General features: G+C 36.3%; 1 protein-coding gene and 1 non-coding gene across 3 annotated transcripts in view; both read left to right on the top strand.

The window, feature by feature from the left end:
* The window catches only part of NRIP1 (nuclear receptor interacting protein 1), a 100478-nt gene that overhangs the window by 14280 nt on the left and 62121 nt on the right, over positions 1 to 24077 (top strand). The window contains exon 2 of one of the 2 annotated variants that reach the window (XM_047099687.1): positions 4154 to 4234. The gene's annotated coding sequence lies outside the window, so the exon portion shown is untranslated. Of the gene's footprint in view, positions 1 to 3888; positions 4235 to 24077 lie in introns of those variants that run through there. The other variant, XM_047099688.1, reaches the window with a different exon arrangement.
* On the top strand, positions 8842 to 8995 carry LOC124527414 (small nucleolar RNA SNORA62/SNORA6 family). The gene has a single exon (XR_006965865.1). It is a non-coding gene; the product is annotated as a small nucleolar RNA SNORA62/SNORA6 family (small nucleolar RNA).

Here is a 24077-nt window from a genome sequence, read left to right as displayed (position 1 = left end):
CATTGTTTTAACCGTCAACTGTTTTATAATGGGGGATTACTGCTGTTTATGGAGTTGAATGCAAGATGGGTGGGGGAACAGGTAAGAGAGGAAGAAAAAATATTTCCTAGATGGAACTGTGAAGTCACATATTCTTAGCAAGTGTTTCAAATAGAGATGATGGCCTATTCTAGATACACTTGATTTGATGGAATGTTTTTGGCCTGTTCCTTACAGTTTGAGTCACGTTGTTCTTTTCTGAGTGTTATTTGAACAACCCTGTCAGTCCAGGATTTAATTTTACATACAGAATTGTTAAGTTTCTTTATTTAGGTAACTCTGTTTCTGACAGATGGATAGTTTATCTCCATATCATTATATCTATTTAAAAAAGTGTAATATTTTGTTCATTAACCTCCTGGGGAAGAGGAAAGGGAAAAGAAAAGAGAAAATGGAAAGGCATAAGTGTGCATGCTTGCTTTGTGGCTAGGGTTTACTGGGCGCACCTGAGATTGATGCATGCTGTTAAAATGAAGTGTATCTGAACCTAGACTCGGACTCCTTTCTTTCTTTGAGAGCAGTAGGAGTGATGCCATTAATGTAGTTCATTTTCAGTTCAAGGTTGTAGACCATTTAAAGATACACAAAGGCTAGATTGTGGCTATAAAGATTGGCTTTAACATGTTCTGATGTCCATGGAAAGGAAAATCCTCAATTTATGTGGATGAAATAGAACTTTAGATATTGTGATTGTAATCAAGGAGCTGTAGGCACATAAGGCATTCAGTCTTTTGGGTGGACAGACGGAAGTGTTTTAGAAATAACAAAAAGTTATCATCTTTATCAGAAAATTATTGACAACCTGAGATTTGAGTTTAAGTAAAAATGTGACCAAGAACACGGAAACAATACTAGAAGATTCTGATTGGCCCCCTATGCTTTTATCCTTGTCAAAGGATGTGAACCATGAATTACTTGTTATGTGTTTATACAAATTATATATATATATATATATATATATATATATATATCATGTTAGACTCTGAATTGCTTCTTATAGAAAGGAAACTTAAATATCTAAATAAGATATGGTCACTGAAAGTAATATGTGGATCATAGTAACTGGTATTTCTAAAAATGTATATATACATTTATTTTACCACTAAGCTATTCAAAGTGAATAGGCTTAACTTATAGAAGGAAATCAAGATATTTTATTTCTCATTTAAAAAAGACAAAGTGATGTTATAATATTGGAGTTTATTTAGGAATATAGGACTTCAGTATATATGTACTCATCGTTGTGTTCTTGGTGGAGTAGCATTAGTTGAAACTTTTTGGCTAATACAGATTTACATGAAAAACTGTGCTGCCCTTCTGTGAAGGTAGAGAATGTGAATACCAGTGCTTCTCTTTCACTAAGTCATTTTTAAATTATGAAAGATTGGCTTGAGTAGTATAAAAGTACTTGATTAGTAAATTAAATGTGGGAGATTTATCTAATGCACAGAAACTTCTTTTTTGGGGGGGCAGGATCTTCTTAAGCGAATCTTCTGGTGATGTTATGTTAAACCTAAAACAAATATTTGATACTCTACATTTCATTATAAACATTTTAAAGTGTCCTGGATCCTATTTTAGCTTCTTTCTTTTTTCTCCAGTAAATTCAAGCGCCAGTATTATGTAGTCTGTTCGAATTTTATAAAAATAAACGGAAATATTTTGTTGAGTTAACTTGTTTTTGTGCGTTTTGATGTATTTTGAGGTTTACAAAGAGTACACATTGTATCTTGTAATCTGTAGTAGTCAATTTCTGTCTGCTGTATTTCCTTCCTTTTACTAATGTTAATTACTGACTTTGAGACATGTAAAGTCTGCTTCTCTAAGCAAAATAGTTGAACATATGCTCGTTTAGGTTATAAAAAGTGAAAGCAGAAACTCTTAATATACTTAAGATCCTATGTTTGCAGTTCTTGGCCTAAAAACTGTTATAGCTCTGTAACCTGAATTTTAGTTGTTAGAAATTTTATTAGATAATGGAAAAATAATAGCCCTGTTTCATCTTTTGATTTTAAATGCTATTAAGGCATAGAATTGTCCTTTACCTCTTTTCGGCAGATTGATTTTAATAAGCAAGGCATAATATATGATGAACTTATTCAAATATATATGCTTAGTATATTATATCTATATTAATAGTTATATAGTTATATCCATATTAATAGTTATAAAATCAGCATGCATATGTGTGATATGTTTCAAAGAGACTTCTGCACCTGTTGATTGCATTAAAACATTTGCTATCTTCTAATGAGGAAGGAGAAGGTGCTACCACTCTAAGTGGATCATTCCTCAGTAAATTGCGTACATTTTACTTTTTTGTATTCTGTGACCTTGCAGTCAGTGACTTCAGCCCAGAATAGTTTCAAAGTCATGTAAATGAATGCAATTAAGGTATTGCTTATCATCTTACATAGTTCAGATGGAACCTTATTAGATAGAGAGATTTGTTTGCTTTATGAGGAAGGTCAAAATAAGGTTAAATTTTATTACATAAAATGATTTGGTAATGTTTTTATTTAGTTGCTGAAAAAGAAATGTCCTAACAGGAAATGATAATGCTTTTTTCCCCTTCTTTAAATCACTGGGAGGTCTTTTCAGGGTGTTTGTTTGTTTGTTTGTTTGTTATTTCTCTCTAGTAGTTATAATTCTATTTTAAGATGATGCCTTCTGTCTACTTATAAAATTTTGGGAACATTCTACGCTTAGTTGATTCTGGATATCTTTGACTCATACATGTAGGTGGCATTTCCTGCTGCTGATGGAGTGTTGCTTAGGAGCAGCTCACGTATGTGCTTAGAGGATTTGTGTTAATGTCCAGTCGTCATGACAGTTGGTGCAGGACCTCGGACAGCAGGATTGGAGTCCCAGTTCACCTGGGCAGAAAGGAGATCTGCCACCCTAGCAGGATGATTGTAAGGGTTGGGAGAGCATTGACACGGATACTAGAAGAGTCTTGCTGATGAAGAACTGTGTGTATGTGTGTACATGCATGCGTGTGTGTGTGTGTGTGTGTGTGTGTGTGTGTGCATATGAAGTGCTTAAAAGAAAGGTATTCTTCACTTTGTAGTTGGCCCATATAATTACCTTCTTTCCTTCTATGGTATCATTTTTACTTCAGCATGGTATATTAATTAATTGGTAAAGACTCTAAGAGATACTGGTTGAGCAGATATTTACTGCACGTAGCTCTGTGCCCTGCACCATCTGAGATGCTGGAGGATTCAGAGATGAGTGAGGGGCTCACAGTCGCAGGGAGAATAACAATAAGCATGATGCAGAGAAAGTGATCTGGAAGCATAATGATCAAAGAGCCTGCTTTGGCTGGGTGTTGAGAAAGCATTACTCAAAAGAAATTTGGTACCTCTGTATGGTTGTGGGGAAACTGACAGGCACTGGGGAATGAAGTGATAATCAAAAGCAGCTACTTTGTTTTGGGAAGTTAAAGTTCCTGTAGTGGAATCAGGGAGTCCGCATCACACCTTCCTTATCCCCAGCTGGCTTCACTGTCCAGTAGCCTGTTGATCAATATGAAGTTCCCTCAGCCACCACAGTATTAAAGTGTAGGCTATGTCTCTTGCTGCTCAAAAACTTTTCACCCAGTGTGTTATTCCTGAAGGTATAAACTTTCCCACATGTTGATGTCGTTCTGTATCTAGAAGGCTTCTAATTCTCAGTTCAACATTTTTTTCTTACCAGTGCTCTAGAGAAAAAAAAAAATATATATATATATATATATGTATGTATAGAAAAAGAAAAGAAGGTGTTTCAAACTCTGTGTTGACAACCAAATAATCCTAGTAATTTTTCTCCCGGAATTCTTGATCAGAATTCCTCTTCATCACCATTAACTTCTCACCTTTAGAATAGGTGTAGCACAAAGATAGTGTATTTTGGTAAATTTTATAATGCAGATTGTTCATCACGTATGGTCAACAACTATGCCCAAGGAAAGCGTGTATAATTAAGAATATTTTTTGTCTTACATTTTTTTTTGTTATTTTTTGAGATAATTTATTTTAGCCAGTAGTTAAGATTCCATCGTAAAACATACCACTGAAATTCTTTGAGATACGATGCGCTTGAAGTAATATTTATTTTTCTTAATTTTCAGGGAGTGTTGGACTGTGAGCTATTGCAGAACTCTGTTCTCAGGACCCGTTATTTTAACAGTCAGGAGAAACACATCTAGAAGGTACTGTATTTTGTCTATTGTCCCATTTTTTTAAATGTAGTTAAGCCTTTCCAGTTAGAGAAGAAAGAACATCATGTTGCATTTTGTTATTTATTTTTCTTCAAGTTTCAGATGTCGATTAACTAGTTGTTTGACATCTGTAACCCAGGGGAGGAATATATTTCAGTGTCAGTAATGCTGAGTTTTGTGTAAGTGAGTAAAAAGTCTAGTTTAGATGGAACCAGTTTTGCCTGTTTTAAACATCTGAAGTATTTACATTTTTTTTCTTTCCAATATATAATTAATGAATATTTTGATTTGAAAATAAGGTATAAAAGGCTCTTTTTTTTTATCTAAGACGGTACGAAATATACCTTAAGTAATCAGGCAGGCTTAAAGTCCTTCCTGCCTATGACAACTCTACCTTCCAGTAGAGGGATCAGCTGCCATCTGTATTTCTGCCGTCTTTCATCTGGATCCACGGACACCTGATTCTGCCTGTGTCCGTCTATTATGTTCCCTATCTGCATTATCACATGTGGTTTATTATTGTAGCATAAGAATTCATCTACTTGCCGAGCCTGAGTCTCAGGACAGGTGATATATTACTAGGAAGGAAGGAAGAATCTCCCCTGCTTTGTGTTTTTGTCTTTTGCAATCCCAGGACCCCATATGAATGTACCAAATGATTTGACTAAAGTCAGTGGTGAACGCAGTCCCCTTCAGCCCTATCCAAAGTTTCCTTCTTAGTATCCACCTTTAAACCTCCCCCAAGTTTTGTGTTTTCCTTAAAAAACTTGCCAGCTGTCTTTCTTGGAATACAAATATTTAATAAAATAATGTGTTTGTTAAAGGGTAGTGAATAAGTCAACTTCTTTGAATATGTATTTTCTTTATTAACTGGATATTCATTATTTATATTCATATGCAATGACACAAAAATCATTTTTACAGATTTTCTTAATCACTTGTCAAGCCATATGAATTTCTAGGATTGGATAAATTTACAGTATTTTATGTTTCCATCACACAGTGTATTGAACTTTCATTTTCTTTAATTTTTATTTTTTTTAATTTTATTTATTTATTTATTTATTTTTTAATTTTTTTTTTTTCAACGTTTATTTATTTTTGGGACAGAGAGAGACAGAGCATGAACGGGGGAGGGGCAGAGAGAGAGGGAGACACAGAATCGGAAACAGGCTCCAGGCTCTGAGCCATCAGCCCAGAGTCTGACGCGGGGCTCGAACTCACGGACCGCGAGATCGTGACCTGGCTGAAGTCGGACGCTTAACCGACTGCGCCACCCAGGCGCCCCATATTTTTTTAAATTTTTTAATGTTTATTTATTTCTGAGACAGAGCGAGACAGAGCGTGAGTGGGGGAGGGGCAGAGAGAGAGGGAGACACAGAATCAGAAGCAGGCTCTGAGCTGTCAGCCTGACGTGGGGCTCGAACTCACAAACCATGAGATCATGACCTGAGCCGACTGAGCCACCCAGGCGCCCCTGTATTGAACTTTTAAAGTAATAACTGTTCAAGATTATTCACCATTGGCAAAGCAGCATCTTTTCTTTTTTATTGTCAGTTAAGAGAGGGAGGGTGAAAGCAAATAAGAAATTTAAACAAGCACATTAGGACTATAAAAGAAAATGTAGACAACCCCCCAAATATTAACTTTAATTTTGACTATGCATACTTTCTCAGTGAAAGAAATGATAGGATCAGAAACTCTGGATTTTTTGAAATTCAAAGTTATCCTTTTATTTTTTAGTTTTTTGGAGGGTGGGTTACTGGTTATTTATTTATTTATTAGCTTAAAATTTAATTTAATTTTAATTCCGGTGTAGTTAACATACAGTGTTATATTAGTTTCAAGTGTATGATGTAGTGATTTAACACTTCCATACATAACCCCATGCTCATGAGGACAAGTGCCCTTCTGAATCCCTATCACCTATTTCATGCATCCCCTCATCTATTTCTGGTAATTTTCAGTTTGTTCTCAGTAGTTAAGTGTCTGTTTCTTGGCTTGTTCCTCTCTTTTTTTTTTTTTTTTTTTTTTACCTCTTGCTCATTTGTTTTATTTCCTAAATTCCACCTATGAGTGAAATCATATGGCATTTGTCTTTCTCTAACTGACTTATTTCATTTAGCATTATACTCCCTGTTTCCATCCAGGTCATTGCAAATGGCAAGATTTCATTCTTTATTATGAGTGAATATTCCATTATGTATACACACACACACACACACACACACACACACACACACACACCTTCTTTATCTGTTCATCAATCGATGGACACTTGGGCTGCTTCCATAATTTGGCAATTGTAAATAATGCTGCTGTAAACGTAGGGGTGCATATATCCCTTTGAATTAGTGTTTTTGCATTTGGGGGGTAAATACCCAGTAGCATGATAACTGGATCACAGTGTCTATTTTGTGCCAGTACCATACTGTTTTGATTACTACAGCTTTGTAATATAACTTGAGGTCTGAAATTGTGATACCTGCAGCTTTGCTTTGCTTTTTTCTTTTAAAAAAAAGTTTATATTTGGTGGGGGGGAAGGGCAGTGAGAAAGGGAGAGAGAATCCCAAGCATGCTCTGTGCTGTCAGTGCAGAGCTCTGCTCGAGGCTTGGATTCATGAATGGTGAGATCATGACCTGAGCCAAAAATAAGAGTTGGGCACCCAGCCAGCTGACCCAACCAGGTGCCCCACTTTTCTTTTTCAAAATTGCTTTGGCTATTCGGGGTCTTTTGTGGTTCCATATAAATTTTAGGATTTTTTTTGTTCTAGTTCTGTGAAGAATGCCATTGGTATTTTGATAGGGATTGCCTTAAATGTGTGGATTGCTTGGGGTAGTAGACATTTTAACAATATTTGTTTCTTTGATCCAGGAGCATGGAAAGTTATCTTTTTAAATTGAAGATAAGAATTAACTGTTAAAATTAAATATTTAGAGCTACAAACATTCAAATGGACTTTAAAACTCTTTAAAACTAACAGATATAAACCATTTTTTTAAAAAAGTTACCTAAATAAACATTTTATCAACGTATAATTTCACCTAGTGAAATAGACTCTTTCTTGCCCGTTCAGTGATTTTTCTTTTCTTCTACATAAGCAAACCCTGCGTAGCTAACACCCAACCTCAAAAGGCTGTCTTTCTTAGTCAGTACTGCTTCCACTCAACAGAAACCAATCTTTGGTGTTTTTTACTGTGTGTTAATTTTGCCTGTTTTTGAACTTTATACAGTTGGAACCATGTAATATGAGCTGTTTTGTGTCTGAGTGTTTTGATCAACCTTATGTCTGCGAGAGTCCTCCATATGTGTATTATTTGTCTCTCCCTTTTCAAATTGTCTGTATTCCATTGTATGTATGATTAGACTACCATTATCTTTTCCATTGTACGTGGATTTTGAATATCTTTCCAATTGGGGGGGTATAAGAAAGGTTACTGTGAATTTGTTTATATCTTTTGGTAGAAACAAACATTCATTTCTGATGCGTATATGCACAGGACTGGAACTGGGGAATTGTGGAATATGGAAATGTTTAACTTTAGTATAATATATACTTGGAGTGCTTTTAAGGATATTGGGAAATGTCTATCAGTGTATCTTTTCTTAATGATAGATCTTACTATGAAATGGACTTAATTTTTTCCAACTTTAAGTAAAATCTAAAGTTGTTTTTTAGGAGGTATGAAATTTTTCTGTCCATTAAAAATTAATTGCCCGTTTTCTGATGCCATTATGGTATATATTTAGTCACTGAAACTGAGGTCTGTCCTAACCCTAGGGAAGGAAAATAAGACACAGAACTCTTATATATACTTACTAGTGTAGAAGTACTGAACGTTGATTTTAAAATAAGTTAGACATTTCACACGTAGGGCTTTTATTTTATTCCTGGATTTTTGGATACCTCTTGAATATCTAAAATAATATACCCTTGAGTTACAAAATAATTTGCTTTAGCATTTCTGATAAATATATCTTGCTAACTTTATCCATGTTGTGTTAATCTTTTTGGATATCTAATGTGAAATTATTTATTCTGGAACATAAGGACTTGAGAAATTTTATGTCCATCTTTTTCTCAGTCTTACTATAGAACAGTGCTGTTCATTGAGTAGAAGTTCACACAGAAGAAGGGCGCCTGGGTGGCTCATTCGGTTAAGTGTCCAACTTCGGCTCAGGTCATGATCTCACAGTTCGTGAGTCTGAGCCCCACATCTGACTCTGTGCTGACAGCTTAGAGCCTGGAGCCTGCTTCGAATTCTGTGTCTTCCTTGCTCTCTGCTCCTCCCCTGCTCATGCTCTGTCTTTTTCTCCTTCAAAAATAAATAAAAACATTAAAAATAAATTTAAAAAAAGTATAGTATAAGCTACACATGTAATTTGAAATTTTTCCCTAGGCACATTAAAAGAGGAAAAAGGAACTAATCAATCAATGAAATATTTTATTTAACCCCCATCAGTAAAATACTATCATTTCATTGCATAATTAATATAAAATTCTGAGATATTTTACATTCATTTTCTCACAGTAAGTTTTTGAAATTCAGTGTATATTTTCATTTATAGCACATCTCAATTCAAATTGTGCACTTTTCCTGCACATTGTTAGAGCTTGGAGTTGAGGCCACTGGCTGGCAGATGAACTTACAGGTGTATATAGTGTGCTGTAGGAGGGGGAAATCTTTTGTTAACACCGCAAGGATCTCCGGCTCAGTGAGTGGAATTTGATAGTAATTCTGGCTACAAGCATATAAATAAGTAAGTAAGTAAATAAATAAATAATTTAATCTTTATTTATTTTTGAAAGAGAGAGAAACAGTGTGTGAGCAGGGGAGGGTCAGAGAAAGAGAGGGAGACACAGAATCCGAAGTAGGCTCCAGCTCTAAGCTGTCAGCAGAGCCCTACATGGGGCCTGAACTCATGAACCATAAGATCATGACTGAACCAAAGTTGGACGCATAATCCACTGAGCCACCCAGGCATTCCAATAAATAAACATTTTAAAAAATGAAATAAAAATTAAAAAGTTTTAAAAAGGCAAACTAGTCACTTTTCAAATGCTAGGTAGCCACATGTCTACCATATTGGACATCATAGCTATAGTTATATCTTGGGTTTTTTAAAGACCATGTGTTTGCCAAATTCATATCTAATTAAAAGTATCCTTTAAAATCCGGTAGAAAGATGCCATGTTGAAAGCTAATATACCATCTTTTTAGCGGGTCTCAAACAGCCTGGTTTTCCTTCGGTGTTGAAATAAGTAACGTTTCCGTTTGAACATCAGATAAAGCAATTAGTCAATGGTTGGGGCACATGTATGAAAAATACACTACCTTTATACTGTACAATTCAAAATCTGTAATAGCAGACTCATATTTTCCACCTTACTGTAGGTTATATGCTGAATAGAATTTTATTCTTTTGTATGTTCCTGTTTTTCCTTTTTTTTAATTTTTTTTTAATGTTTATCTATTTTTGAGAGAGACAGACAGAACGCGAGCGGGTTAGGGGCAGAGAGAGAGGGAGACACAGAATCGGAAGCAGGCTCCAGGCTCCGAGCTGTCAGCACAGAGCCCTACGTGAGGCTCGAACTCACCAGCCATGAGATCATGACCTGAGCCAAAGTTGGATGCTGAACCGACTGAGCTATCCAGGCGCCCCCCTTTTTGTCCATTTTGTAAAAGCATGGCTGGTTTTTGTGATAAACTGAATGATGTAACTCCTCTATCTCCTGCATAAAATAGGGCAGTTAAGAAAAAATGGTTATATGTATATGTATATGTATATGTATAGATGTATCTATGACTTTTCATTAATTAGGATATTTAAAGGTTACCTAGATTTTGGGGGTAATGTTTCTTCATGTATATATTTGCCAAGTAGGATAAATCAAGATCTATATGCTATCTTATATGAACTTAGATCAGATTTTACCACCAATTTGGCTTGTTTTAAGCTTTCTTAGTGTTCAGACTTCAGAATGTAATTCAGAATGTGGATAAGGTAGTATTGACCTTTGAACATGGTAACACGTGGTGTTGTCATGGGGGATAAAGCTCCTGGATTAATACTTGCTATAACTGTATGTTAGCTGTTACTTTGGGCTCTAGATCTGTGGTAGTTGTTTTATAGTCCTACTCACTTTTTTTTTCCTTTTTAATATATAGTGCTACTTCTTCCTTTTTAACGAAATCTATTTTTTTTGACACCCAGTTCTTTAAAAAAAATTTTTTTTAACATTTATTTACTATTGAGAGACAGAGAGACACAGAGCGTGCGCAGGGGAGGAGTAGAGAGAGGGAAGACACAGAATCTGAAGCAGGCTCCAGGCTCCGAGCTGTCAGCACAGAGCCTGATGCGGGGTTCGAACTGTGAGATTATGACCTGAGCCGAAATCAGTCGCCTAACCAACTGAGCCATCCAGGTGCCCCGACACCCAGTTCTAACATTATATATTATTGGCTACTTTTTTTAGAAAAAGTATTTATTTATTTTGAGAGAGAGAGAGAGAGAGAGAGAACATGAGTAGGGGAGGGACAGAGAGACAGAATCCCAAGCAGGCTCCTTACTGTCAGCACAAAGCCCTGTGCAGGGCTTGAACTCCCCAGCTGTGAGATCATGACCCAAGCCCAAACCAAGAGTCAGACACTTAACCGACTGAGCCACCCAGGGTCCTCTGGCCACTTTTTGAAAAAGAAAATCATTCCTCAGCTTTTAAGCCTTCATCTTAGTAGTAGTAAAATTAAAGTTCTTGTATTAGCTGATAAGGCTGTGGCATCTTCTTGATGAGGCCTAGCCTGGTAACCACTCAAGGTGGAAGCCTCCCCTCTTGCCTTTTTTACTTCTTTTCTTTTTCCACAACACTTAACCACCTTTAAGACTACCATGAAATTAATTTTTAAAAAATTATTGGTTACTGATCATTTTCCTCTTCTATAGTGAAAGCTCCCTGAGGGCAGGAATCTTTTTATGTAGTGTTGTTCATCCCTAATATATCTGAAAGAACCTAGAGTGGGGCTGGGCATCAGTTGGTATAGCCACTATTGAACACAATGATTATGGAACCATATGATCCAGTAGTCCTGCTTCTGGGTATATAACAAAACAAATTGAAATTAGGATCTTGAAGAGGTATCTGCACTCTTGGGGCTCATTGCAGCACTATTGACAATAGCCAAGACATGGATAAAGAAAATGTGGTATTTCCGTATAATGGAATTATTCAACCTTAAAAAAGAAGGAAATCCTGTCATTTGTGACAACATGATGAACTTATAGGACATTATCCTAGGTGAAATAAGCTAGACAGAAGAACATGACCTCACTTATATGAGGAACCCAAAATAGTCAGACTCATAGAAGCAGGGAATAGAATGGTGTTTACTAGGAATTGGGAGGAGGAAACTGAGGTTTTGGCCAAAAGTACAAACTTTAAATTACACAAGAGGTCTAAATCCTAAAGACCTGTACAGCATACTACCTATGGTTAACAGTACTGTATTTTATATTTAAAAAATTGCAAAGAGGTAGATCTTATGTTAAGTGTTCTTACCATACAAAAAATAAAGAGGGCAGGAGGAAACTTTTCAAGGTGTTGGATGTATTTATGGCATTGACTGTGGCAGTGATTTCATGAGTCTGTGTTTACCTCCAATCTCATCAAGTTGTACAGCTTTTTGTGTATCAATTATACCTTTAAAAATCATTGTTTTTTAATGATAGGCATCTAGAAGGAGCTCGTAAGTATTTATTGAGTAAATATTTCTTGAATGCATGGAGAAGATACACTTTTTTCCAATCCTGAAAATGTGCCTTAGGAATTTTCTAGGGATAGGGAATATTTAAAGCACGAGGAAACAAAGATCTTCAGTTGTATATATAATAATACATTTTGATAGTTTGAATTAGTTGAAAGTAGTTTATTTCTCAGACTGATACGTATGTACCTACGAAAGGTAGCATGTAACTATGTGTTTTCAAAAAGTAGGGTTTATAATTATGGTCAGGTAATTTATCTTTTGGGTATTTACATGTATATTTTTTCATTTGGATCATAAAAATAATCTTATCAGAGAAGGATATTTATAAGATACTTTTTTTGTTCTTGTGAAATATAGAGACATACATCGTAGTTTGGTATCTTAAAATTAGTATGAACCAAATAGACCTTGATAGTTTTTAAGAAGTGATTTCTATCTAGTATAGATTGTCTTTCGTTGTATATAGATATTTTCTAATTGTAGTTGTTGAAAGTTTTATTTTTAGGCCACCTACAATAAATGTTTTTAAAATAATACAAAAATGTAATCAAAGCCTTATATTAAGAAATTGTATATGCTACCTGAGAATATATTGAAAGCAGATTTATAAATGTTTTTTCCTTTGTAGAATAGGTAACTTTATGCAATCATTTAACCAAAGTTTTCATGCAAGTGTGTTTATAAGTGTTTGGTTTTATTTTATGCCTTCATATATCAGCACATGATATATATGACTATTTCAGTAATCATTTTCATTAGAACAGGAAGAATTATGAGTTTGGGTTTATTTTTTTTCTCTTTCCACTGTCATCTTCCAAATTCAAGTATTAGTACTTCATGATTGTTACTGCAGTAGCTTTCTAACTGGTCTTTTTTTTTTTTTCTTTTTTGCCATTTAGTTTTTATTATTCACAGTGTATATACTATAGGACGGTAAATCTTTCTGAAGTATCATAACTCTAAACAAAGACCTTTGCCTATAAGAAAAAGGCCAAGTCCTATTTTTATCTGGCTCCTACTTCTCAGCATCATATTCCATTTGCCTCATCCTTTTTTTTTTTATTTTAATTTTTTTTTTAATTTTTTTTTCAACGTTTTTATTTATTTTTGGGACAGAGAGAGACAGAGCATGAACGGGGGAGGGGCAGAGAGAGAGGGAGACACAGAATCGGAAACAGGCTCCAGGCTCTGAGCCATCAGCCCAGAGTCTGACGCGGGGCTCGAACTCCCGGACCGCGAGATCGTGACCTGGCTGAAGTCAGACGCTTAACTGACTGCGCCACCCAGGCGCCCCGTTTGCCTCATCCTTAAAGACGTTAAAGTGCACATTTCTTAGACGGCCACACTGGTTTCTCAGTCTTCATCATCAGCGTCTTGTGATCACCGCTCATTTTCTTTTACCAGAACGCTCCCCATTCTGTGATTTGAGTAATCACACTGAAGTGCCCTCTTACACTCTTCCTTAGTTGATGAGTACCATTCACACTGCATTTATTTTATCCATCTCTTCTGAAAGACTGTAAACTTCTAAGGGGAAGGGACCATGTCTTTTATAAAGTTGTGATGGGTAAAGCACTCAGCTTTCTGCCATGTATATATATATATATATATATATATATATATATATATATATATATATGGTTATCAATCAAAATGTCGTTGAAATAACTCCCCCAGGATGTATCCCGGAGCTCTAGAAATAATTAAGAAAAGGATAAAAACTCATCCCATGTTATGTGACACAAGTCACTTGAACTTACTGTGCAACAGTTTTCTGTGTGAAGGTGACATGATGGCATGTGTGTTAGAAATTTGTACGTTCTGTGGCGCCTGGGTGGCTCAGTCGGTTAAGCGTCCGACTTCGGCTCAGGTCATGATCTCACGGTTCGTGAGTTCGAGCCCCGCGTCGGGCTCTGTGCTGACAGCTCAGAGCCTGGAGCCTGTTTCAGATTCTGTGTCTCCCTCTCTCTCTCTGACCCTCCCCCATTCATGCTCTGTCTCCCTCTGTCTCAAAAAAGTAAATAAACATTAAAAAAAAAAAAAGTTTGTACGTTCCAAAGTGTGGGCTAAGTGTTCACGAAAGTACTCAAACTGTATCTTGTTGACTACATAAGTTTCTTTGTTTTTATGTAAAACATATAGAATGTTGTTTTGTTTCTTACCTGAATAATGGCAAGATTGATTTAATGTGTTAGCTGAATGTTTACTATAATAAGTCCTTTTACTATTCATCTGAAACAAGAAAGAAAATAGGCCTGTGGTGAAAGTAATAAATTACCTGTGTGAAATGCAACAGTTTCAGAGATGAATGGATTTAAAAGTTTTGTTAACACCTTTCCAAAATTGATCCTTAATTCATCGTATGTTTGAATTACATGGAGTAAAATACATTTTTTGAAGGGCATCATCTCATAGATTTCCATAAATTTCTCAAAGGTGACCCCATCCCTGTCAATTCTATTTCCTAGGAGTATTTAAAATTAAATAGCTTACCTGGCTAGCGGAGGTTCTAAACGAGACTGAATTTGGGATGGTGAATTCTTTTTTAAATTTAATTGGGGTATAGTTCTTGTACTAAGAACAGTATGTAGGATTGGAGTAAGTTTCTGATTTTTGGAGATTTTTTTTTTTCTCAAAAACAAATCTGGATATTGTGTATATCTGGGTTATAACTGTGAATTAGTTCAAAGAAGAAGAGAGGTTGAGGTTGAGGGAGGAAACAAGTTTCATAGAACCAGCATCTTGAGGCATGAATACTGTGATCATCCGTAGACCCTGAAAATATGAGCCTGTATGTTCTTTTGTGTTTAAGTGCTCAGATGTTGGTGACACGAATTGGTAACAGAGACTGAATTTGTAAGGAGGAAGCAATGACTGCGGTTTCTAAGTCTTCCTTACTCGTGACAAAGTATGATGTGCAATTTGGAAACTGTTCTGTTGGCAACTAAGCAGGTTTGGGAAGTTAACCTTATAGGCCGCCCAGGCGTATTTTAGGTGGTCATTACAGAGAGCCCTTGTTTTATTACCTAGGTCATAATAGAAAATATTTGGCCTTTTAAATTTTTTAATGGTGACTAAAAATTTGATCCTTTGGTTTTATTTTATGATACAGACAAAAATTCAGAAGGAAGTCTAAGTGTTTATCCTAATTGAAATGGATATAACCTGACCATGAATGTTATTAATGTTACTTTGACATATGTGTTAAAAATATGTGCACAGAGTTTGTATTAATACTGAATTTGTGCTGATTTACTATTTTCATAGTAATTTCAGTAAATAAGAAGTGGATAAATAATACTTTCATTTCATTAAGTACTCCCATGAGTTTCTGTTAAGGGTGAACAGTATTTCTTGGAAAGTTACAATTTAAACCTAGTCTGGTGGCCACAGAATGCTATTTACTTAACTTTTAAGTCTTTCACAATAGTGTAACTTGAGAGAAAGCAGCAGTAGTTGTTTTGTTTCTTTGTTTTATATATATATACACACACACACACACACACATATACATATACATATATATACACACACACACATATGTGTGTATATATATATATATATATATACACACACACACATGTGTGTATATATACATATGTATACACACACACACACACACACACACACACACACACATATACATACACACCCAAAGGATATACAGTTGACCCTTGAACAACATGGGGGTTAAGGGGACTGATCCCTTGCACAGTTGAAAATCTGTAACTTTTGACTACCCCCAAACTTAACTCCTAATAGCCTACTGTTTATCAGAAGCCTTACTGACAACATAAACATTTTATTAACACATATTTTATGTGTGTTATATACTGTAGTCTTACAATAATACCTAACTTTTTCTTAAATTTTTTGGTATTTCTAGCTTACATTGGTTCATCTGGTTTTTTTTCAAAATGTTGCAGATCTCCAAAAAAATTTCCAATGTATCTATTGAAAGAGAGTGTACCTGCGCAGTTCAAACCCATGCTGTTCAAGGACCAGCTGCATTTCTCTTTTACCTATTGTGCAGATACTAAGAGTAACCACTATTATGGCCACAGTTTCACACAGTGACATGGAAAGTGCTGGTCTTTAGAGTCATAAGATTTATATTTGAACCATAGCTTACCAAGCAGACTGTTAACAAATCATTTCACCCGAGCCTCAGTTTCCTAATCTGTAACCTGAGCTATAACCTACATCAAAGGAATATTATGCAGAGTAAATGACGAAATAAAATTTGTTGTCACCAGTGTAATGTTCTCGAAGGATAGTGTTGTACTCGCAATATTGTTAATTCTGTATGTTCCAGAAGAAATAAAATAGGTGATGACTGTTGATGATTGCTGTTTTACTCAATAGCACACTCTTCTAAATAAAGACCGCTGTTCCACACATTTTGCATTTTTCTTTCTTTGCTTCTATTCCACTTGAAGAGTATTCACAAACCCTGCTCCACGCATTTGAACTCCTTTCAAGTTTAAACCAGTTACCATCTGCCACCTACTGACCCAGTTCTCTCTACTTCCTTCAACCCTGCTCTCCCCATACACACTTGCTTATTTTTGTTGGCTGATTAAATTGGCCTTCAGTTGATTTTTCCAAAGATCTGGATTAATACAGGGTTAGAAACAGCAGCTTCCAAATGTGTTTGAACTATCAAGCAAGGTGCATAGGAGCCAATAGTAATACTCTTTTTTTTTTTTTTTTTTCCCCTCTAGGGAAGACAGTTGTCAGGGGAAACAAGTAGTAAAACCCCAAATGGACTTGCTTTTTCTTTCGTTGTACAGCAGTTCTGGGTTTTCAAAGTGATTTCTGCCTCCATACTCAAGTGAAGAAAGTTTTCAGTATAAAGTATGAGTTTGTAAAGTGACTCACCACATATGCAGGTGCTTCAAAATGCATGCCCTGAACTACTATTTGAATTTTTATAGGTTTGCAGTTTTGCTGACTGCAAGAGAATAAAAGGCCTGGTGCCAGTTCTTACTAGGTCAAGATTTATTTTAAAGGATCAACATTTCCTCAGGTTTTTTGGTATTTACAAAAGTCCTAAAGATTTTCCTGCAAAAAGACTTAATAGGCTTTATTCCAGTAAGGAAAATTCAGAATGCTTGTGCCATGGTAGTAACAAAAGCAATATATTTAGTGAATTTGTTTAAATACATTGCCAGAAGCCAGACTACCCTAAAGATGTATTTTTATTTAAAGAGGCTCATGGGGGCAGCAAGGACTAGTAATTGTATTTGTATAGCTCTAGGTGCAGAAAATTTGACCAGTGATTTAAAAACAGACTGTTAGTCTTGGGGCGCCTGGGTGGCGCAGTCGGTTAAGCCTCCGACTTCAGCCAGGTCACGATCTCGCGGTCCGTGAGTTCGAGCCCTGCGTCGGGCTCTGGGCTGATGGCTCGGAGCCTGGAGCCTGTTTCCGATTCTGTGTCTCCCTCTCTCTCTGCCCCTCCCCCGTTCATGCTCTGTCTCTCTCTGTCCCAAAAATAAATAAACGTTGAAAAAAAAAATTAAAAAAAAATAAAAACAGACTGTTAGTCTTCATTAAATGGTCAGGAGATGGGTTGACCAAGGTGATTGGTCTGACACTGTGGAGGCTTACTTCAGTAGCGGTTTGTGAAATGGATTATAAAAGCACACTGACCTGAATTTGAATCCCAGGCCTGCTCCTTAGCTGTGGTGTGACTTTGGACAAGTCATTCCACTGCTCTGAGCCTTACCTTCTTCAGCTGTAAGGTTGAATAGTATCTATTTTATAGATAATGATTAAGTGAGTTAATGTATGACTTAGTATAATTGTCAAAAACTGGCATTCACTTGCCAACCAGTTAATAAAAGTTAATTATAATGGCTGGGAGTTAACCCTCCAAGTAGTTGTTTTAAAAGCTTGCATTCCTAAAAGTACGCTTACCAAGACTAGCACTGAGTAATGCATAGAATTGTTGAATCACTATATTGTACACCTGAAACTGTAACACTGGATATTGACTATACTGGAATTAAAGTAGAAAGCTTTGGGGCGCTTGGGTGGCTCAGTTGGTTAAGCACCAGACTTCAGCTCAGGTCATGATCTCACGGTTTGTGGGTTTGAGCCCCACATCGGGCTCTGTGCTGACAGCTCAGAGCCTGGAGACTGCTTCGGATTCTGTGTCTCCCTCTCTCTCTGCCCCGCCCCTGCTTGTGCTCTCTCTCTCTCAAAAAGTGAATAAACATTAAAATTTTTTTTTTTTTTTAAAAGTAGAAACTTCATTAAAAAAGATTGCATTCCCTATTGAGGCATTGAGAGGCCTATTGAGAGGCATTAAAGCATAGAAATATATTTGAGGTTTCTTAAAAATCTTAGGGAAGCCACATTAGACTCAAAGCAGTATTTATAGGTAATAGATTGAATTTGACAAGCATTGAGACACTATGGTGTGGTGGTTTTGAACAAGTGTGAATCCTACCTAACTCTGCCACTTACTTTGTTGGCTTTGACTAATCATCTTACCTCCTAAGGCTCAGTGTTCTCATCTGTAAAATGGGGATAACTTTATAGCATTGTTTTGAGAATTGAAAGAATTAAATCATAGGGGTGCCTCAGTCGGTTAAGTGTCTGACTTCGGCTCAGGTCATGATCTTACAGTTTGTGAGTTCGAGCCCCGAATCGCGCTCTGTGCTGACAGCTCAGAGCCTGGAGCCTGCTTCTGCTTCTGTGTCTCCTTCTATCTCTGCCCCTCCCCCACTTGTGCTTTGTCTTTCTCTGTCTCTCAAAAATTAAAAGAAAAAAGAAAGAATGAAACCATAGAAAGCACTTAATGTCATTCTTGGCACATACTGTGCACAGTAAGTTTTAGTTTTTCTTGTGAGTCCATAGATACCCTTTTGGACATGGCCTTGAGTACTTGTGAGAAATAAAATTCTGAATTTTTTTTTGATGTAATAGTTAATGTTGGAATTTTGGAATTAATACATTTTTTTTATTTGTATAATGCTTATCTAGTTGACTTAAATTAAGATAAAACACTAAAATGTTTTGAATCTCCTATAGTCAAAATAACAATTTGTATTTGGAAAAACAAATTTTTAAATATCATCTGCTATAATCTAAATGTTTATTTTCTTCTCAAAATTTGTATGTTGAAATCCTAACCCCCAAGGAGATGGTATTGGGAGGTGGTGTCTTTGGGAGTGATTAGGTCGTGAGGGTAGAGTCCTCACAGTGGGATGAGCTACCATATAAAAGAGGCCTGAAGGAGATCCCTTTCCCTTTCTGCCACTTTAGGTATAGTGAAAAGATGGCCATCTATGAGTTAGAAAGCTAGATTCTCGCTAGATGCTGCACCTGCATGCATGGGGATCCTAGACTTACCAACCTCCAAAACTGTGAGAAATAAATGTTTGTCATTTATAAGCAACCCAGTCCATGGTATTCCATGTCAGCAGCCTGACTGGACTAAGATAGCATCCATTGTTTTGGATAATTCCATGGCTCTATACTTTTAATCCAGTTTTTATTCATGTTTCTGCTTTCCTTCCTCTTCATTGCCTGAGAGTAACCCAAAGGAGAAGCAGGGTAGAGCAGGATGAGGCAGGATTGCCAATAGATACTCAGCCTTACCATGATCAGATATACTGTCGGGACTAACGTCCTCAGTTAAATTGATTCGTGAATACTTTTTGGTTTTACCAGCAGAATAATTTTGATTGCTTTTTTTACTGTTGTAGTGTATGCTGAGAAGATTTTAAAGGAAATTTCTACTTTTCCCAGCATCTTTCAATAATTTTTTTAAGAGCTGTAAATCAGTAAATTTTCAGTTTGACAGCTAATAAAAGATTGGTAATTAAATACCTACCATATATTATAGGTATTATATTAAGGGTAGAGTTAAGTTTATCCTGTATGAAGTTAATTTTTTATATCTTCTATTTGGGGCCCATGATGTCTAAAGTGAGTTATTTAATAGCATAGGGGTTTTACATGTGTAGAAATTTTCTAAGTTTATAAGACTTTTATGAGGAAACACTGTAGTTTGGTAGGTTCTTACAGTGAGAACTCAAAGTTAGAGTTTCGGATAGATAAAGCTTTGATTTTGTTACTAACGGTTTGGCTTTGAGGTAAAAATCAAAACCTGATGACTGTTAGCCCTTTGACACAAACCATTACTGACCCACAACCTCTCTTCCCTTCCAACCTAGAATTACTTCAAAGAGGAAGGGGAACATGTGAGATCAACTAGAAAGCTAAATTTCCAGTGTGTATACACACACAAAGGAAGTGTAGTTATTTATGTTTAATCCATCATGTCCTGATTTTGTTTGGCCTTGGGACCTTCCACCTCCCTCTTACCACCTACCATCCTCTCTCCCTCCTTCCCTTTCTTCCTTCCTTTGGATAAGTACTGACAGTTCTGCAGATCCTTGTTAGGCATATGGTGGTTTAGAGCACATTTTACTATTTAGATTATTTCAAAGCTCTATATTTGGATTGCCTTTGCTTTGGTCATATGTTTATTTTCAACTCTTAATTAAGAACACACTGTTTATAAATTAATTCCTGTGAGAAAATATGACTCATGTTGGGAGATCTTGTTTTATTGTCATATGACATGTTCTGTAAGGCATGCAGCTTAATAGAAAGGGGGGGGCACCTGACATCCATCTTCATTTTAGTTTGACTTAACACATTGCAGGAAACCGTGTGACTATTTGTAATTTTTTTTTTTTTAGTGTTTATTTATTTTTGAGAGACAGAGACAGCATGAGCGGGAGAGGGCAGAGAGAGAGAGAGGGAGACCCAGAATATGAAGCAGGCTCCAGGCTCTGAGCTGTCAGCCCAGAGCCTGACGCGGGGCTCAAACTCACAGACCGCGAGATCATGACCTGAGCCGAAGTCGGACGCTCAATTGACTGAGCCACCCAGGCGCCCCCTATTTGAAATTTTTTTTGTGTTAATTAAAATATAAGTAATAGAAGACATTACCAAAATAACTTAAACAGTAGGGGATATATCATCCTACCCAACATGAACAGGTGGGTAATTAATTGTCATAGTGGTGTTATCAGGAACCCACATGGTATTTTCCATTTTTCTATACTGTTGCCTTGAGTGTTTTGGCAAACTTTGGTTAAGATGGACATTTTTCCATGCTACTTTTTTTTTTTAAAGTGAGAAAAACATTTCCAAGTAAACTTCATTGGCCATAATTGCATCATATGCCTGTGCTTCAACCCCTGATTGGCATAGTAAACATTACTTATCTAAGTGGCTTGATCTAATCAGGATTCACCTAAGAGGAAGAGGGTGAGTGTTCTGCCAGCAAGTAAGGTAAGGGGACGTGTGTATTTGAGAGGGCTCCTGAAGTGGATGACACAGCTAGGGAAGGTCACAGTTTTGTTAATTTCTTCAGCCTTCCTCATGAGATCACAAAATATAGACAGTCACGCTTTGATTCATTCGATATATGTTTATTGAGTATCTACTGTATTCCATTTATTCTCTGTCCTAAGAGCAGTGAGCAAAAAGGGGAAAAATTGCTGCTCTCTTGAAGCTTACATTTAATTGATGAGATAAACAGTGTAAAGCAGTTCAACTTCATGATATCTTACGAGCAGTACTGAGTAAAAACTGAACCGGAGAAGGGAACATGGAAGGTCTGGGGCAGGGGTGTATGAAATTGTAGATTATGTCCAGAGAAGGTGTCGCCTAGAAGATGACTTTCATATAAAGGCGGAGATGGTGCGAGAGCCAGTGTACAGCTCTTTGGGGAGAAGAGTATTCTAGTCAAAGCCCCTGTGGGTGAACGAGGGAGAGTCACAGGAAGTGAGGTCAGAGTGGGGAACCGCTGCACACTTTTGAGCGAAGGACTGACTCAGTAAAGCATTTTCACAGAATCACTTTGGCAGTTGTGTTGAATAGGCCAAAAGGCATTACAAACAAAAGCAGGGAAGCCAGTTAGGAAGCTATTGTAATAATCCAGGAGATGGTGATTTGAATGGGGGCAGTGAGTTGTTGGATTCTAGATATTTCCAAGGCAAAGCCTACAGGGTTTGCTGATAAATTGGGTGGGGCCCATGAGAAGAGGAGAGGCATTTAGGATGGCAGCCAGGTTTTTGGCCTGAACAGTTAAAAGAATGGAGTTGATATTATCTGAGATTAGGAAGAACAGGGACTCAGTTATTGACATGTTAAATCTGAGATGTCAAATAAACAATTTATAGATGTCAAATGGAGATGTCAAATAAAAAATGGATATATACATATTTCTTGAAGAGGGATCAATACATATATTTTAGAAGTATGACATTGGCCATTAATAATAGGGAATGGCTTTTAAAAGAATATAAATTAAAAAAAACAATAAGGGGAGAATAGGAAATAGAGAAATAAAGTATATATGGGGACATATATTTTATATTTCATTGAACAAATACAAGGAAATATTGGAAGTGATTTAAAAAAAATTTAATGTTTATTTAGTTTTGAGAGAGACAGAAACAGAGCGTGAGTTGGGGAGGGTCAGAGAGAGAGGGAGTCACATAATCTGAAACAGGCTCCTGGCTCTGAGCTGTCAGCACAGAGCCCAACGTAGGGCTCGAACTCACGAATTGTGAGATCATGACCTGAGCTGAAGTCGGACGCCCAACCGATTGAGCCACTCAGGTGCCCTGGAAGTAATTTTAAAGTAGAGATTCAAAGAAGCATTTATACACTGAGCATTTATTTAGTGCCCAGTGTATTCTGGTTTCAGAAACTGCATAACAAATATATTTATTCTTTCTATCAATACCTCATTTAGTTTTTGTTTGTTCCCTGTATAACATGATGCAACAGTCTGTCTAAAGGACGCATGTTGTTAACAAATAGGCTGTTGTCCCCACCCCAGCTTCCTCAGCCTGTTAAGTATTGTGCAGCCTGTTAAGTAATGTTCACGCATATCATTTAATAGTTATCTAAGCCAAGAGAAAGAATTGCCGTGATACACACACGCACACACACACACACACACACACACACACACACGTACACTATGTATGTATCAAGACAAGTGACTTTTCTTTTGAAAAAGAATTAGTGCAAGATGCCTTTTAACCAGATTATTGTATTTGTTTGTGTTTAACAAGAATGCAGCACATAGCTAAGATTTTCAATCTGTATTGCATAAAATGCTGAGAAGCATCTTATAAAGTACGTTTTATATTATAGGTACTCAATAAATATTTCTAACTTATTTTTAAACTTTTAAAAATATTTTACTGCATGAGGTAGGTGTTGCTTGATAATATGTACCCTATGTTTAATGCAGGGTTGTGGAGAAAATTGAATTACCCTGGGTTTTGTCAGATAAAAGTACTACATAGTAAATATAAGGAGTTGTTTATTGGGCAAAAAAATTTTGCTCTTTAATGTGCATTAGGCATTTCTGCCAATCAGGTGAATATGTGACCACTAGCCTATACACCAATTAGGGGAAATGTTTATAATTAAAGGGGAAATACTGTTTGTTCAGAATGAAGTATATTGAATTACTTCCGTTTGCCTATTTCTCGTGTTAAGTAATTTGTTGCAAAATGACCATCTCCCATAAGAGAGTTCTGCAAATTTGCAGTAATTAAGCTAGCATTTATACTAGTTTTGAGACCAGATTGATGATAGATAAGAATTAGGCTCATTTTTTGGTTGACCAAGCTCTAAGTTTTTATCTATACATCTGCTTCCCAGTTCTTTGGAGTGTATCTCTTTATATACTCCTTTGCTTTTTTTTAAAAAGGAGAGTTAGGAAAATCTGTTGCCCAGCAATTAACATTTGTTCATGGGTGCAACTTAAGATGCATACCTAACTAATATTCTTATCAAAGTAAAACTCTAATTTGCCACAATGTGGCGCTTATTTTTTATTATGCAAACAGGAATATATTAATATTATAAAGCATAATATTAAAATGATCTACCAGCCAACATGGAACTAGAGCTTTACTAATAAGGTTGCATCTATTAGCATATACCTCTTGCCTGTACCTCTGCTCTTACTGCTCTCCCTGACCCCCCCAATCACTCTTCAATTTTTTTATCATTTACTTTT

This window comes from Lynx rufus, unplaced genomic scaffold, assembly GCF_022079265.1.
Source record: "Lynx rufus isolate CCGP_SWC_20201006 ecotype Redwood Valley unplaced genomic scaffold, mLynRuf1.p SCAF_5, whole genome shotgun sequence".
Lineage (NCBI taxonomy): Eukaryota > Metazoa > Chordata > Mammalia > Carnivora > Felidae > Lynx > Lynx rufus.
Note: the sequence above shows the minus strand (reverse complement) of the source record. Positions and strands in the feature narration are given on the sequence as shown.